Source organism: Dendrobates tinctorius, unplaced genomic scaffold, assembly GCF_039654945.1.
Source record: "Dendrobates tinctorius isolate UK_male_01 unplaced genomic scaffold, ASM3965494v1 ptg000134l, whole genome shotgun sequence".
Lineage (NCBI taxonomy): Eukaryota > Metazoa > Chordata > Amphibia > Anura > Dendrobatidae > Dendrobates > Dendrobates tinctorius.
The window spans coordinates 7,113,230-7,131,526 of NW_027361802.1; positions in this window are offsets into that span (position 1 = coordinate 7,113,230).

Here is an 18,297-nt window from a genome sequence, read left to right on the forward strand (position 1 = left end):
ATGCAACTCAGTATTCTTTTTCCTCCAAACACGACAAGTTGTGTTTCTACAAAATAGTTCCAGTTTGGTTTCATCAGACCATAGGACATTCTCCCAAAACTCCTCTGGATCATCCAAATGCTCTCTAGCAAACTTCAGACGGGCCCGGACATGTACAGGCTTAAGCAGTGGGACACGTCTGGCACTGCAGGACCTGAGTCCATGGTGGCGTAGTGTGTTACTTATGGTAGGCCTTGTTACATTGGTCCCAGCTCTCTGCAGTTCATTCACTAGGTCCCCCCGCGTGGTTCTGGGATTTTTGCTCACCGTTCTTGTGATCATTCTGACCCCACGGGGTGGGATTTTGCGTGGAGCACCAGATCGAGGGAGATTATCAGTGGTCTTGTATGTCTTCCATTTTCTAATTATTGCTCCCACAGTTGATTTCTTCACTCCAAGCTGGTTGGCTATTGCAGATTCAGTCTTCCCAGCCTGGTGCAGGGCTACAATTTTGTTTCTGGTGTCCTTTGACAGCTCTTTGGTCTTCACCATAGTGGAGTTTGGAGTCAGACTGTTTGAGTGTGTGCACAGGTGTCTTTTTATACTGATAACAAGTTTAAACAGGTGCCATTACTACAGGTAATGAGTGGAGGAAAGAGGAGACTCTTAAAGAAGAAGTTACAGGTCTGTGAGAGCCAGAAATCTTGATTGCTTGTTTCTGACCAAATACTTATTTTCCACCATAATATGCAAATAAAATGAAAAAAAAACAGACAATGTGATTTTCTGGATTTTTTTTTCTCAGTTTGTCTCCCATAGTTGAGGTCTACCTATGATGTAAATTACAGACGCCTCTCATCTTTTTAAGTGGTGGAACTTGCACTATTGCTGACTGACTAAATACTTTTTTGCCCCACTGTATATACCTGTTATCCGGTGATACTGTACCCTTTCTCAACTTTCTACAATCTTGTAGAATCCATACTGGGCCTGAGAACGTGTGAGTCTGCCTCCTGATTAGAGATGAGCGGTGTTCGAGTCGACCTGTTCGCCAAGTTAAAATTCCAGCTGTTTTGGGCGGTGTTCGAGCCGTTCGTCGAACTCAAACACTTTGCTTAAAATTCAGCTGTTCGATGTTCCGTTCGAGAACGGTTCGTTCACCAAAAGCGTAACTTCATTTTCACATTAATAATGGTTTTCAATGGTAATAGACTGTTTCATGGCATAGTAGTGGTGTGTGGTAGCAAGCGGTGTAGTACACCTATCAAGGAGCTACACCATGTGTGTTTCTAATTATTTTTTACCGCATCATGTCCAGAAAATCCTTTGGGGCCTTGTGGCACAGTCTGCTACTCAGCAGAGGAGCCCACCAGTGAACCAAGCTATGCCGCCTGTTTATGTAAGAACTGCGTGCTACTTAGCATAGGAGCCCAGCTGTTAAGCAAGCTACAGCACCTGTGGTTTGGACACTTAATTTTTTTTTTTTCTGGAATGCCGGTTAGGCCTTATTCCAGAATTCTGGTTGACCTGCACTTACTGGGAAATCCTCGTTCGTGGGGAAGAATTGTTATCCCAGATCCCCATCACTAACGGGGTTCAGTGGGTTATCTGCACCTGAAAGCGACACACGCTGGACCTTTCAGCGCATTGCGCATGCAGCCCCTGACATGTAAGGGCATGACAAACCTGTTATTGATCGATCTCGCATGCCAGAGCCTCGCTTGTCTCTCTAGTAAGCTTGACGCGTACCGTGGGGGCATGCCGGAGTCTCGTTCGTTAACGGAATTAAACTGACAAATCGCTAGCACAGCTAAAAACGGACATCCACCACCACCCACAGAATCAACAAAGCTTGCAATCTGTCAATCTTTTCTGTAGCTGGCATGGTGGAGGTTTCCCTGGTGGAGTCGAATTAAGCCGCAGACTCCACTCATGGTGGTGCCCTTCTGGACATTCCTGTAAGGGTCAGCTTTGCAACCATACTGCCCCCGGAAACCAAACACTTTGCCCTCATGGACGCTGTTCGGAGGTTCGTGGGAATAACGCCGCCCGATCGGCAGTTGCCCTAATTTATGGTGGGAAGTCCGACGGTATATGATCGTCTTCGATTTCAGATTTTTACTGTTTTTTGGTATTTTACATTTTTATTCCAGCCTTTCTTGACTTCATAAGGGCATGACATGCCTATATCTGTGTCTCCTCCTCCTCCTTTTACTCCTCCACCTCTTTTCTTTATGTAGTTGCTGTTTTCCATATGTTATTGTTGTATTCTGAGCATTTTGTCTGGTTTGGGACACCTTTTAAGGTGTTTTGTAATTGTTTTCTATGTGTTTGTATGTGTTTGTGTTTGCCTGCAATTGTTTTCAATGGTGTTCGACGTTGTTGCCTCGTGTTCGACGAACCAAAACGAACTGAAACACTAGCGGGGTGACTCAACACTACTCCTGAACATATAGACGTACATTTTTAATGTTTAAACTATGATATATATACCTGGTATCTGGTGATACTGTACCCTTTCTGCCAGAAAGCCCTCCTCCACCCACCACTCTAAGTGTATCACTGACACCTGGAACATTGTCCCACATGTGTGATTATTTCTTGCGGATCTTCTTGTTATATTGTGGTGTGATCCATCCTGAGCGTGTGACAGTCTGTGGGTTACTCCGGCAATTTAGATGTACATTTAAAAATTACCCCAACACTAGTGTATACAGCTCTATGCTTGTGATACATTACCCATTTACTGCTTTTTATATTCTGGTCTAATCCAAACTGACCAAGTAAGAGTTATTTTCTGACTGTGGAAATAAATACTGAGATTGACAACAATGGCCCCTACACTGTGTTCAGCTGTACTCTTCAGATCCATTACCGTTTTACGGCTTTATATTGTGTTGTAATCCATACTGAGCCTGAGAGCGTCTGTGTCTGCCTCCTGAAATATCTACGGAGATTTAGAATGTTTAAACTATACTATATATACCTGCTATCTGATGATACTGTACACTTTTTCTACTTTTTATATTCTTGTCTAATCCATACTGAGCCTGTGAGCGTCTCTGTGTGACTGATGATATATATAGGGAGATTGACAATCATCTCTTTGACTGTATAGAGCTGTACGCTTCTGATACAGTACCATATATCTGATGTTATTTTGGGTTCATTTTCTGCAACATTTTGATGTTTGGTGGAAGAGGCCGCGGACGTGGGGGGGCCAGCTGGTGCTGATGGTGGTGGTGCATCTGCTGGTAGTGGCAAAAGCACAATAGCAGCTAAGGCAGGAGGTGTTGAGCCTGTGTCATGGTCTGGCTCCGGAACACCTGGAAGTCTACCTTTTCTGGGAGTAGGTTAACCGCTTTTAAAGCCAGAGCATCAGGAACTGGTTTTGGCTTACATTGGCGAAACAGACTCCAGCAAATGTGCCCTCCTCTTCTGAAATTTCAAAAAATGCAAGCACTGAGTCGTCAAGTGCTGGCTCCTGGTCAGGAAGAACCCCTTTCCTTGTGTCTTTCACCCCCACCAAAAGTGAATGATGCAGCAGTCCACACTTCACATTAGTCCATGTAGCTCTTTCTATCATACCATGCCTGGGTTATCAAGTCAAACTGTGAATTCCCCAGTCCAAGATGAATCTGAAATGGAGTGTGGGTGGCCAGCCAGGGCAGTGGGGTTAATCGGTACTGGGCCGGTGTCTCAGAGGGCTGTGTCACGTTGGTGGTGATGACCCGTTCCGTGGCCCTGGGCATCCATGCAAAGGGGTAAATAACATTTGTAGGTGAATGATACGTGACACCACCTGTGATTTCTGATCAGATTGACCCGCGCTGCAGTGTTGCTTCTCTGGGACAGATGTTGTGGTGCAGCTAAGATGTAGAAGCCCTGGTAGGGCCGTAGTCGCAGGGCAGATGAAAGAGTTGGTAGATGGTGTGCAGTGCAGGATGTAGCAGAGCCAGGCACAGGAGAAAGATGACAGACACAGTCATGCACTTCCTTTACCTGTACTTGGTAAGTGCCGTCCAGGACCCAGAGAACAGATGGAGAAGGAGTTGGTCAGCCTGGAAGCAAATTAGGAATTCTCTCTCTGCAGATAGGTAGTGTGGCCTCCGTTCTAGCGCTTATCTGAGGTACTCGCAGTACTGAGTTCACTGAAGTTCCCCCTGTTGACTCTCTTTTGGAACTTTCTCATATGGCAGGCAGCCGTAGCCTTTTCCTTCTGGCTCATACATGTCGCTGCTGGGGCCTCCGAACCTTAGTTGGGAACAGAGCATTTACAGCTGCTACTTCCTCCGGTTTCTGCTACAGGTCCGTCAGTGTCCCTATAAACTCGGAGACTGGAATCCCGACCAAACGCTCCAGCTAGGAGTGAGCCTTAACTCTGCTCATCCTCCAGCTCCCCTTCTCACGTCCACACACTTCCCCTTCCCTTCACAGACTGCCCTAACTTACCTCCTCCCGACCACAGAGAGCAGCTCCTCAGCAGTCAGGTTCAGAGGTCTCCCTGCTGGCCTGGAGTGGGAACTGTGTTGTGTGATGGTTTATCTGCTAGAGAGATCTTTTGTTGCTCCCAAGCATGACTTCACACTGACTAGGAGGAAGGCAATGCCACTGTGGCAACCGTACTCCTGGGGGTACCACAAGTGCACTGATGCCCAGCCTCTGCTAGATGATTCTGCTGGTACATTGAGGTACATTGACCCAGACCACTACATTCCCCTCGCACTCAACACAGCCAGAATCTGACCCTGATGAAACTCAGGTTCCCTTCCCGCATACTATAACACCTTACACGGTGACAAAAAGGAAGGTGCAGATGAAAGTGCAGGTTCCTTGAGCAGGTGGGGGGGGCATACTCATGGGCGACAGCACTCCCACAGGGCCCCTCATAGTATGCAAAAGTGTCTCTGCCGGTGGGAGGGGAGGGGGACGGCCCACCCGCAATCAGACACACCGCCGTACTATGAGGGGCCCTGTGCCAGTGCCGTCGCCGACGAGTGGGGCCCCTCTGTTTGCTCAGGATCACAGCACTTGCAAAGTTGAAATACTAACCTCTCCCTGCTCCACCACTGTGACGTCTTCCGCGTTTCTTGACAGTGACATTCTGGTCAGAGAGAGCGATGACAACACGTCTGTACGCCCTCTGCCTAAACAGTCCAAGTGCAGTGAGATGGAAGATGGGTGTCATGATCCAGTGTTGGATCTGGCGGTATTAAATTGACAAAGTGAACTTTTTTTACTTTGTCAGGTTCAGGGTGTCTTGACTGTCCCCGGTGGTGGTGAGTGGTATCGCACCTTAGCTTTAGTTTTAGGTTAATGTGCACGTTAATTTCATGACAGGTGTTAGGCTCTATAAAGGACAGCCAGGGGTTTTCAATCACTGTTGGTGTTAGTTGTTCATTTGCAACCAACCTTGGTGGTGGAAGGAGCTGAAGAGAGTGCTCAGCTCAATCTGAGTCCTGGTGTGGAAGGAGTCACAGAAGGGAGTTCTTGGCAGCTATTCAGGAGGAAGGCTGCAGTCGGTCGCTGGACTCTGTGCTGGAGCTTTAGCACAGAGAGAGCTAAGTTTTCTTTTTCCCCTGTTTGTGACTTTCCTTATGTGTGTTCTAGTGCAGTGGTGGGATTAGTCTCCGCACCGACCTATTCCCTAGTTAGGGTTTAAGTTTAGGGCTTGCTAGGGTATTAAGGCACGCGTGCGGCGACAGGCGAGGAGCCTGTATAGGGAATGTGAGGAGTGCAGGGACACTGGCTCAGGGGAGCTTAGGAGGTCTCCACGTCCCCCATTCCCTATCGCAGGGCCCACCAATGTAATTGTTCCCTGTGTTTACCCTTATTATTTAAATTCGCCAGCTGGAGGCGGGGTTTCCAGTTTTACGTGTATTTCTTAAATTCGCCAGCTGGAGGCGGTATATCCGGCTGCACGTCCCATTATTGTTTAAATTCGCCCTGCTGGAGGCGCTGTATCCAGGATCACATGTGTCATAAATTCGCCCTGCTGGAGGTGCTGTGTCCAGTCACACGTGATCATTACATTAACACCAACCATAAAAAAAATTTTCTGCTGAGCCATGGACCTAATGCAAACCTTTACCCAGGTACTGCAGACCTTTACTGAAGAGATTAGGGGGCTACGCGGTGAGATGGTGCAGCAACTGCAGCTATTGGTGGGCTTTGGAGGTTTGATTCAGGCACAGGCTCAGCCAGAACCCAAGATATCTCTCCCGGACCGGTTTTCTGGAGGGAGAGATCAATTCTTGGTATTTCAGCAAGCCTGTAAATTATATTTCAGGCTGCGCCCTCGTTCTTCAGGGAGCGAAGAGCAACGGGTGGGAATCATTATGTCCCTTCTGAAGGGGGATCCCCAATCCTGGGCCTTCTCCCTGCCGGACGATTCACCATCTTTAGAGTCCGTGGACGAGTTTTTTGCGGCGTTGGCGCTTGTGTATGGGGATCCTGATGGCATCTCTCTGGCGGAATCCCGACTCCGTAGGTGTAAACAGGGAGCCCGGATTGCTGAAGAGTACTGCTCGGAGTTTAGGAGATGGGCTACTAACACACAGTGGAATGACCCTGCGCTTAGGAGTCAATTTGCGCAGGGTTTGTCTCCAAAGTTGCAGGACACTCTGGTGCAGTACGCCGCCCCCAGGTCTCTGGAGGCCGCCATGTCCCTTGCCATCCGGGTGGATAGACGCCTTAGGGAAAGACAGACACAAAATGTTCCCCCCGGTAGTCCTCTCCAGAGGGGAGGACCCCCCAGTACGGTTGGTGGAACCCAGGCAGCCCGGTGTTGTTGGTACAAATAGGGGGTTGCCTGGGGTTCGCCGTGGTGGGGGGGTATGCTTTTTTTGTGGGAAGCCGGGCCATTTCATGGGAGCCTGCCCAGGGCGTGCCAAGTCTCCGGACGAACCTATGCAAGTAGGAGGTGTTGGGTTGTGTTCAGGCCTGCCTACGGTGCAGGGTGTGGTGTCGGCATGTCATTACTGTGGGCAGACGGGTCATTTCATTAAGGCGTGCCCATTACGTGCCAAAATATCTGTGTCATATCAGAAGCCGCATACCCCTGGTCGTTTGGAGGGAGGCGACCAGGGAGTATACATTTCCTCCATTTTGCCCTCCCAAGGTATTATGTCAGCAGAAGTGTTGGCTGGCGGATTACCGGAGGTGGTACCGGTGCTTGTGGACAGCGGAGCAGGAGTCAGTCTGGTCGATGCTCGCTTTGTCCAGACTCATGGCCTGAAGTGTAGGACGCTTGCCCAACCTATAAGCGTCCAGGCCATTAACTCTGTTCCACTTAGCCAGGGGAGCCTTACCCAAGTCGTAGAAAACATCCATCTGCGTATAGGACGTCATGAGGAGTCCTTGTCATGCTACGTCTTGGAGGGAATGTCAGTACCTATCGTTTTAGGCTTCCCTTGGCTGAAAAAACACAACCCGGGGATAGATTGGCGAGCTAGGGAAGTAGTCAGCTGGGGGCAGTCGTGTGAGGGCTGCTGTCTAGGGACTACCCTCTCTGCCGTCTCTCTTCAGGGGACCCCTTCCTCTCCAGTGAGAGCAGCAATTGTGTGGCAGGAGAGTAGGGGAAAGTTTCAGCCCTTGCCGCTAGCTAACCCTGTGAGGTGTAGACCTCATGGTGAAAAGGGTTGGAGGGTGGGGTACCCTATGGAAGGGCGGGGGTGTGAGTGGTGACACAGGGGGACGCCTCTGTGGTCGGGTCCAGTATGAGTTCACCTAATTTATGACTACCGAATGTGTGCAATAAACGTTCAGGTCCGGACCTGTGTGTGAACGAGCGTGTATGTGTGCCACCAAAAAACATCCTGTGGAAGTGTGTTGTGGAGCCTGATCAGCTCATAACAAACAAACATACACTTACATATACTCGTTCCCCAGGTCGGCGCTGTGGAGATGGGTGGTTCCTCCAAAATAATAAAAATAAACTTTATTGCCTATACCAGCTGTGTATTTGTCATATACCTGAAGTGTTAGGTAATGGTGGGGTGAACTCAGGATCTGGCCGTCCCCGCTGTAGGTGTTTCCCTAATAAGGGGTGGTCTTGAGGGTCCAGAGGCCCCTCATTAAGGAGGGGGTACTGTCATGATCCAGTGTTGGATCTGGCGGTATTAAATTGACAAAGTGAACTTTTTTTACTTTGTCAGGTTCAGGGTGTCTTGACTGTCCCCGGTGGTGGTGAGTGGTATCGCACCTTAGCTTTAGTTTTAGGTTAATGTGCACGTTAATTTCATGACAGGTGTTAGGCTCTATAAAGGACAGCCAGGGGTTTTCAATCACTGTTGGTGTTAGTTGTTCATTTGCAACCAACCTTGGTGGTGGAAGGAGCTGAAGAGAGTGCTCAGCTCAATCTGAGTCCTGGTGTGGAAGGAGTCACAGAAGGGAGTTCTTGGCAGCTATTCAGGAGGAAGGCTGCAGTCGGTCGCTGGACTCTGTGCTGGAGCTTTAGCACAGAGAGAGCTAAGTTTTCTTTTTCCCCTGTTTGTGACTTTCCTTATGTGTGTTCTAGTGCAGTGGTGGGATTAGTCTCCGCACCGACCTATTCCCTAGTTAGGGTTTAGGTTTAGGGCTTGCTAGGGTATTAAGGCACGCGTGCGGCGACAGGCGAGGAGCCTGTATAGGGAATGTGAGGAGTGCAGGGACACTGGCTCAGGGGAGGTTAGGAGGTCTCCACGTCCCCCATTCCCTATCGCAGGGCCCACCACTGTAATTGTTCCCTGTGTTTACCCTTATTATTTAAATTCGCCAGCTGGAGGCGGGGTTTCCAGTTTTACGTGTATTTCTTAAATTCCCCAGCTGGAGGCGGTATATCCGGCTGCACGTCCCATTATTGTTTAAATTCGCCCTGCTGGAGGCGCTGTATCCAGTCACACGTGATCATTACAATGGGGACGACGAGGAGTCCAGACTAGTACAGGGATTCCCTAGCGAGGAGACTTATTTAATTGTTTTCAATGTTGGGACAGCAATTTTTGGGGAGCACTATACTCTGGAGAATGATATATGAGGCCCACCATGCACTGGAGCATTCCAAAGGTGGACATCAGACACTGGAGCAGCATTTACAGGGCCCATTATGCACTAGAGCACTAGAAATGGGGCCCGTTATATATGGAGCATTATTTGGGCCCATAAGACAGTGGAGCTTCATCCATGGTGCCCATCATATACTGTAGCATTATGTGGAGCTCATCATATACTGTTTCAAACATTATATGGGACCAATGATTCTGTATGGAGAAATATATGGGCCTCATTACTCTGTATAGCGCACTATGCGGTGGCCATAATAATGTATGGAGTAATATACTGTCCGTTTTTGGAGCTATTGGAGAATTTAAAATGGATATCAGTCATGAGATGTAAGAAGTGAAGTATTTTTCATTGTACTATACCGCTATTTCTCTGCCGTATCAGAGGATCATGAATTGTGGCATGTGTTCAAAGAGCCCAGTGACACTTTTTGGCCCAGGGCCCACAAAGATCTGGAGCCAGCCCTACCCCCCCACAACTTTAGCCAATTAACCCCCAGTTTTCAATGCCTAACTATTATTATAAAGTAAATTAAGATTGACAAGCTTAAGTAATACTCAAAGTGGAGATCCCAAAAGGGAAAAAAACCACCAGATTCCCACGCTGCTATATTTCAACCATCAAATAGAGGAAATCCAGTGGATTGTAAAAATTGGTTCCAATATCAGTACTTTATTTATGGTACATACAGAGACAATGCGTTTCGGGTCCATTCAGTGACCTCTTCTTCAGGTCGAATGTACAGACTTTTCACGATAATCGGCCGATTTCGTTCGACCCGACTTTTGAGAAAGTCGGGTTTCATGAAACCCGACTCGACCCGAAAAAAGGCAAAGTCGCCCATCTCTAATGCCGACTACTGGCTGGCCAGCATCCCCGATCCACGCTACAAAGGTAAATTACACAACATCATGCCACAGGAGAACCTAGAGATAATATTGGCAAACAAACAAGCAACTCTGGTAAACCGTTTGTTTGAGGCTTTCCCAGCACACAGCAGCGGTGCTGGTTATCCCAAGAGCCGTAGTGGGCACAATGGAAGAGGTTTTCATGATGCACACAGCCGAAGTGGCATTGGAGACAGGGGCTTCATGACCATGTTGTGGACTGATTTCTCAAGTACCGCTCACACGACTGCTAATACTGCATCGATCATCATCATCCCCTTATGACACATAGGTTGCCAGAAAACTGCCTCACTTTTGTCCTCCTCTTCCTCGGACTTGCCCAATTCCGCCATTTGCAGCAGCTTAATGTCCAGCCTCCACATCAACATATGCCATTTTTTAAACCTCCCTAAGTGGGCTGTCCCCCCATGGGCTGGGGTCAACACCTGGCGCACCCGGGCAAGTGCCGTTGCTCTGAACAGGTGGATGGGCCCACTGATGGCCAACGGCACTGGCACAGGGCCCCTCATAGTACAATACAGTGTCTCTGACCGTGGGGGGGCCCACTCGCCATCAGACACACCAGCGTACTATGAGGGGCCCTGTGCCAGTACCGTCGCCCACGAGTGTGCCCCCCCCTGCTTGGTCATGGCCACAGCACTTGCAAGTTGCAATACTTACCTCTCCCTGCTCCACCGCTGTGTAGTCTGGGCAGTTAAATCCTTCACAGGGACGGCCACTAGAAATTTGGTGTATTGATCGATGATGGTTAAGATATAGCTATGGCCTGTCCTGCTGGCCTCTACCTTCAGATGATCAATGGCTGCCATTTGTAATGGACATCAACTTACAAGCGGATGCAGTGGTGCTTTATGAGCACCTTTCACAGTTGTGATAGTCACAGACGTGTGACATTCCTGCCACCATTTTTCAATGTCTCCTCTCATGCCAATCCAATAGAATCGCCTACGGCCTGTGGCTTCTGTCTTTTGCACTCCAAAATGACCAGACACATCATGATAGGCAGTGAGGACCATATCTACATCTCTCCCTGTGATCACAATTTGATGGAGACGAGTAATGGTGATGTGATCCACGCTACTGCGATAAAGCAATCCTTTCTTCACAAAGAACCGTTTTTGCTGTCTCCACAGACACAGTAATTGAGGGTATGCATCGCCTCTGCAACATCTACCGGGAGGTTTTCCCACGATGAATAATTCCCAAATTTCTGCTAACACTCGACTTTCCGTCTGTACTTGTATCCATGTAGTTTCCAGTAGCGGAGAGTCTGGACTGGCTTAATGAGATTGAAATATATACGAAGTTTTAAAAGTACCACAACACTGTATACTGGTGTATGCTTCAAATACCTTTCCATTTTTCTACTTTTTAAGTTCTGGTGTAATACATACTGAGCCTGTGAGTGTCTGTGTCTGACTCCGGAAGTATAGACGGATATTTACAGTTACCCCTAGACTGGATACACCTGGTATGTGCTGATACAGTACCTTTGTATCATCCATAGTGAGTGAGCATGTTTGGTTTACGCCTTCTATATATACGGTGAATCGGAGATACCAATTTTTACCCTATACTCGATACAGCTTGTATCTTGTTACACAGTACCTTTGTTCGACATTTAGTATTACAGTCAAATCCATACTCAGTAAGCGTCTGAGAGTGACTACGGGACTATGTATACGGAGATTTCATTTGTACCCTATAATATATATACTTGCTATCTTGTTATCCAGTACCTTTTTTACAACATTTTTTTATTATGGTCAAACCCAGACTGAGTGAGCGTCTGAGGGTGACTCCGGAAATATATACAGAGATTTCAAATTTGGCCAACACTGTATACAGCTGTACGCTTCTGATACAGTAACCTGTTATGAATGGGTCACCGAGGAGGAAAACACTAAACAAGCTAAGTCACAGAAAACCAGAGAAGTTGGTAACTATGCAGATTGCAGATCCCTGATCCTAACCACAACAACTAGCAGCAGCTGTGGAGCGTACCTACGATGGTCCTAGACGCTACATCACAGCCAGAGGACTAAATAAGCCTAAAGCAAGAAAAGGGGAAAACTAACTGCCCCAGAGCAGACCCCAAAGGAAAGACAGCCCCCTCACATGTATTGATGGTTGAATCAAGATGAAAGCACAAACACAGGCAGGAAAATAGGCTGAGCAAATGTTGGGGCCCAAACTAACTAGAAAGGATAGGAAAGGAAAGACACTGTCTGCAATCTGCCAAAAACCCTACAAAAATAATGTCCAACACTTCTTAACCCTGAAGTCACTAGACTTCTCCCACTATATCAGCACTCTGAAATATTCTGAGACAGAGCAAAAAGAGGCCAATCTAATAAGGGACAAAAAGCAAATTGGCAAATACAGATAAATAAGAGAGGGAATTCAGCACAGCCCCAGCCGGGGCTGGCTGACCACACAAAAAACTGAATAGACCAACAAAATCAAGTGTGAACATTAGCAGAAAAACTTAGCTTGAAATGACTGGAACAGAGCTGAAAACCAGGATCTGAAAAGCCAGAAGGAATCACCAGCACCAGAATAGGGCGTCGGTTGTCTTAAATCCAATCTGAGATTCCTGAGGTCCAATCATCATCCTCATTATCAGGTGGCAGATCTCTACTGATTAAATCAGCCTCACTACCTCCAGTTACCACCAGAGGGAACCTGGAAGGAGAACTCACAACTGGTGGACCGGAAAATGAACTCACAACAGTAACCTTTTTTGCTATTTAGAGTCTGGTGTAATCCATAGTGAGCCTGTGAACGTCTGTTTGTTACTCCGGAAATATATTTGGAGATTTAAGATTACCCCAACTCTGTATACAGCTGTACGCTGGTGTTACATTACCCATTTACAGCTTTTCATATTCTTGTGTAATCCATACTGGGCCTGAGAGCATTTGTGTCTGCCTCCTGAAATATATACGGAGATTCAGAATGTTTACACTATACTATATATACAGTACCTTGCATCTGGTGATACTGTACCCTTTTTCAACTTTTTATTTTATTGTGTAATCCATACTGAGCCTGTGAGCGTCTGTGTATGACTCATGAAATATATACGGAGATTTACTGTTATCCCTAGACTGTATAGAGCTGTACGCTTCTAATACAGTACCATATATCTGCTGGTATTTTGGGTCCATTTTCCAAAACATGAGGAAGAGGACGTGGGCGTGGGGGGCCACCTGGTACTGATGGTGTTGGTGGTGCATCTGCTGGTAGTGCCAAAATCACAATAGCAGCTAAGGCAGAAGGTGTTAAGCCTGCGTCATGGTTTAGCTCCAGAAGGCCTGTAAGGTTCCATTTTCTGGGAGTAGGTAGACTGCTTTTAAAGCCGGAACATCAGGAACCGTTTTTGGCTTACATTGCTGAAACAGCCTCCAGCTCTATCGCCTCCTCTTCTGCAGTTCCAAAAAATGCAAGCACTGAGTCGTCAGTGCAGGCTTCTGGTCTGGAACAACCCCTTTCCTTGTGTCCTTCACCCTCACCAAAAGTGAAGGATGCAGCAGCACACACTTCAGATTACTCTATGGAGCTCTTTTCACATACCATGCCTGGGTTCATTAAAAATGGGGCCCATCATATACTGGAGCATTCTAAATGAGGCCGATCAGACTCTGGAGCAGCATCTATGGGGCACATTATACTCTGGAGCATTAGAAATGGGGCCCATTATATATTGAGCATTATTAGGGTCCATAAGTCACTGGAGCAACATCCATGTGGCCCATCATATACTGGAGCATTCCAAATGGGGGACATCAGACACTGGAGCAGCATTTACGTTGCCCATTATACACTGGACCATTAGAAATGGAGCCCATTATATATGGAGCATTATTTGGGCCCATAACACACTGGAGCATTGTCCATGGGGACCATCATATACAGTAGCATTATGTGGAGCTCATCATATACTGTATGGAACATTATATGTGACCATGACCAATTATTCTGTATGGAGAAATATATGGGGCTCATTATTCTGTATGGAGCACAATGTGGTGGCCATAATACTGTGTGGAATAATATACTGTCCTTTTTTTTGTGCTATTGTACAATTTACAATAGATCTGTCATGTCATGTAAACAGTGAAGTATTTGTCATTGTACTATATATTGTACTATATTTCTGTGCCGTATCAGAGCATCATGAGTTGTGGTATGCTTTAAAGGTGCGCACTGACATTCTTTGGCCCAGGGCACACGAAAACCTGGAGCCAGCCCTGCCCCCCCCCCACAACTTTAGCCAAATAACCCCCAGTTTTCAATGCGTAACTATTTTTATGAAGTAAATTAAGGTTGACAAGCTTCAGTAATAAGAGTTGATGTTTTTGGCATTGAAATGGGCACTGTAGGTGTGTTTACTGTCCTCCACTCCCTGCCGACTTTGCTTCCCCATTGACAGGCATTGGGTTTCGTGTTTCAGTCGGCCTCCCATTTTTCCATATAGTCGGCCGATTTCGTTCGACCCGACTTTTGCGAAAGTCGGGTTTCATGAAACCTGCATCGACCCTAAAAAAGGCAAAGTCGCTCATCTCTACTTAATAAGTAACATTTCACACATGTTTACTTGACCAGCGATTTCTCATTTTTACAACATCATTTTATTTTTAGGGACCACATAACATTTGAAGTCACTTTGAGGGGTCTATATGATAGAAAACACCCAAAAGTGACACCATTCTAAAAACTGCACCCCTCACGATGCTCAAAACCACATTCAAGTTTATTAACCCTTCAGGTGCTTCACAGGAATTTTTTGAATGTTTAAACAAAAATTATCATTTAACTTTTTTCACAAAAAAAATTACTTCAGGTTCAATTTTTTTATTTTTCCAAGGGTATCGGGAGAAATTGGACTGGAAAAGTTATTGTGCAATTTGTCCTGAGTACGCTGATACCTGATATGTGGGGTGAACCACTGTTTGGGCACATGGCAGAGCTCGGAAGGGAAGGAGCGCCATTTGACTTTTTCACTGCAAAATTGGCTGGAATTCAGATCGGATGCCATGTCAAGTTTGGAGAGCTCCTGATGTTCCTAAACAGTGGAAACTCCCCACAAGTGACCCCATTTTGGAAACTAGACCCCTCCAAGCAACTTATCTAGATATGTGGTGAGCACTTTGATACCCCAAGGGCTTCACAGAAGTTTATAACGTACAGCCGTACAAATAAAAAATCATATTTTTTCCACAAAAATGATCTTTTCACCCCCAATTTTTATTTTCCCAAGGGTAACAGGACCCAAAAGTTATTGTGCAATTTGTCCTGAGTACGCTGATACCCCATATGTGGAGATAAACCACTATTTGGGCGCATGGGAGAGCTCAGAAGGGAAGCAGCGTCATTTGACTTTTTTGGCTGGAATTGAGATCGGATGCCATTTCGCGTTTGGAAAGCCCCTGATGTGCCAAAACAGTGAAAACCCCCTGCGCACTTCTCTCCTATGCCGCCGGTACACTGCGATCATGTTTGATCGCAGTGTGCTGGGGGTTAATGTGTAGGGGGCTTTCCGTGACATTATTATTACATTATACATTATCACAGCTGACACCCGGCCACGATCAGCGGCGCTCCCCCCGTGAGCGCCGCTGATCGCGCTATATGTACTATTCCGTCCTAGGGACTTAGGTCCCAGGTCACATGGATGAAATAGTATGTCTAATGTAGGAAAGGGGTTAAAGACCTTGTGTTCAAGCAGTGGTACAGGAAAAAGTCTGAGCATTTCATGAACACCATGATTTTTATGCAAAACAGTGTTCTATTATACACATCGTACTCCTCTGTTGGCTGCTAGTAATAGCATTAAAGATAAAAGAATAATCACATGACCCCCTTCTGACCTGCCCTATATCCTATTGAGAACTTGTGGGCTCTTCTTAAATGGGAGACATATTGTATAGGAAAAAGTGCACCTCTCTGAACAATGTCTGGGAAGCTGGAGTTGGTCATGCCAAAAATAGAGATAGTCAACAGAAAAAAATGGCTGATAGACTGCATACATGGAAGGTCAGTGATTTACTGAAAAAAGGGTGGCTATACTGGTCACTGATATTTTGCTTAAAATGTCAGAAATGTATTTTTCTACATTTTGAGTTATTTGGTTATTATTCTCCCTTTAACAGATGCAAATAAGCAATTGAGATTTGCAAATCTTTGTAATGATAATAATGACAATAATAGCAATAATAATAAATAATAAAAAATTAATAATCTATAATACAAATTCCCTAAAGATTGTGCACAGTGTAATGTGTATTGATATTTTTATTCTTAAATTTTTTTTTTATCTCTATTGCAACAATTGCAGTTGAATCTTGTCCTTTATTAAACTGTCGAGTTCACCCATTTAGTGCACATATCCCAGGTGTCAGTGCATGGATGCATAGAACAAAACATTCACCAAAAAGAGTAGTTCCTAAAATGTGATTATGCTCACATGACCTTTTACAAGCTTACTGTTAAGTTACTTTTAAATATGTTGTCAGTAAAATATTTGATATGAACAAAAAATAAATGCTTACTTTTTAAAAAAATAATTTTCATAAATACATGAAAAGATTAGATTTATAAAAATCTGTTTTGTTTTGTTTTTTGGTACAAACTTGCATTCAAAAATGACCTGCACTTTTCCAATATTCATCTGTATCCAGGATAAAAAATGGCAAAACAAAAAACACACCAGGAAACACGAGGAAAACTTTAACAACGGTGGGCTCTGCAATAGGGAACAGGTTTAGGTATCCTGCTCGGTGACAGGTTGAAAAAACCTGCATAGGGACGTTAGTAAGATCAGGGAACATCCTCAGGTGAGTGCACTAGGTGTCCATTTCTCCATTTCCTATCACAGGGTCCACCGTTGTTAAAATTTCCCTGGTGTTTCCTGGTGTGTTTTTTGTTTTGCCATTCAGTTCCTGACCGATTGGTGGGTGGTGTCACACTGAGCCAGTCACTTTGTGACATTATCACCAACCATCAGCTGATGCATCAAGTGACCTTTTATGGTAAGTTGGGAGTGTTCACCACAGATATCAGCAAACCCGGCATCAATGTAATTACACCAGCAGGCCAGCGGGGGGGCAAAAACTGACATTAACCCCCGATGGCCTGAAAGGGAAAAAGTTTTAATATGAGGAGCCAGGTCTGCCATAGATCCAAAAATGGATTGGCACACAAGTACAGACTTTAATTTGGTGTTAGATCAAATTGTGATTAATGATATAAGACAAACTAATGCAAAGGAAGGAAACAATTTGCACAGGTCAAAAGAGCCTGTGCAGACTACATTATTTTCTTCATAACATGAGGCAACCATATACAAGAGCTAGCATAGTATATGGTATGGTGTGCTATGGAAAAGATGAAACTGTGGCCAAACAACAGGGAACAGGGCAAGATGGTATGTTGTGATTCCCACTATTGTTAATAAATAATAAAGCATTGTGAAAATAAGAAGTAAAGCTATTTATTTTTTACCCCCAAATCAAAAAAATCTTTTAAAAGAGATTTCATATATTTTGCAAAAGAATGTGCCAAAATAACATGAGTGCATTCAGTGCACATGATACAAAACTATTGTGGTTGCTTGGCAACAGGATGATAACAGTACTTTGAAGAATGGAAGGGTGCAAAAAAGGAAAGTGTTATCAAATGCATTGATTTTTCTCGGATGAAAAGAGTCCCCAAACTACAATTAAATGTTCTCCTATGTTTATGCTACTGTGAATAAAAAGGATATTTTGTTTGTTATTGCAATGTCTTCTCTGGTAGAAGTTACTCTCATGGGATTTCATGGTCATTTGGATAACTGTTTAATCATTTGAATGTAGTAACTTCCAGTCCTTAAACCTCTTTTGACAGATTTCCATTCCGTTTTGTACTACAGCTTGATAAAAGAAAAATAAATATAAAATAAAAAATAGACAGAGCAACTTATGCATGTGAGAATTAATGTTAAATTGTGAATATTTTAAATTGGTGATGTAGCGATCTACTGCTCTTGCATTTAATTTTTTTTTCTAAAGTAAAATTTTTCAAGTTTACTTAATTTAGTGGTTGTTACAGCAGCTGATTACCTAAGCTAAATTCTCAATAAAGGCGAAAATATGGATCAAGGGCACCGAAACATTGTTTGTTTCATATCTGTCTTTGCTCTGCAATCCAAATTATTACGCAAATTGGATATAAATGTCATGAAGGAGTATGTGTTTGTTTTTCAAATAAATAGTATTGTGCGTCAGGGCTCTTTGGATCAATGAAATCAATCTCAAACACCTGTAATAACTAGTTTGCCAGGTGAGCCCAATGAATGAATAACTAATTAAGAAGGATGATCCAC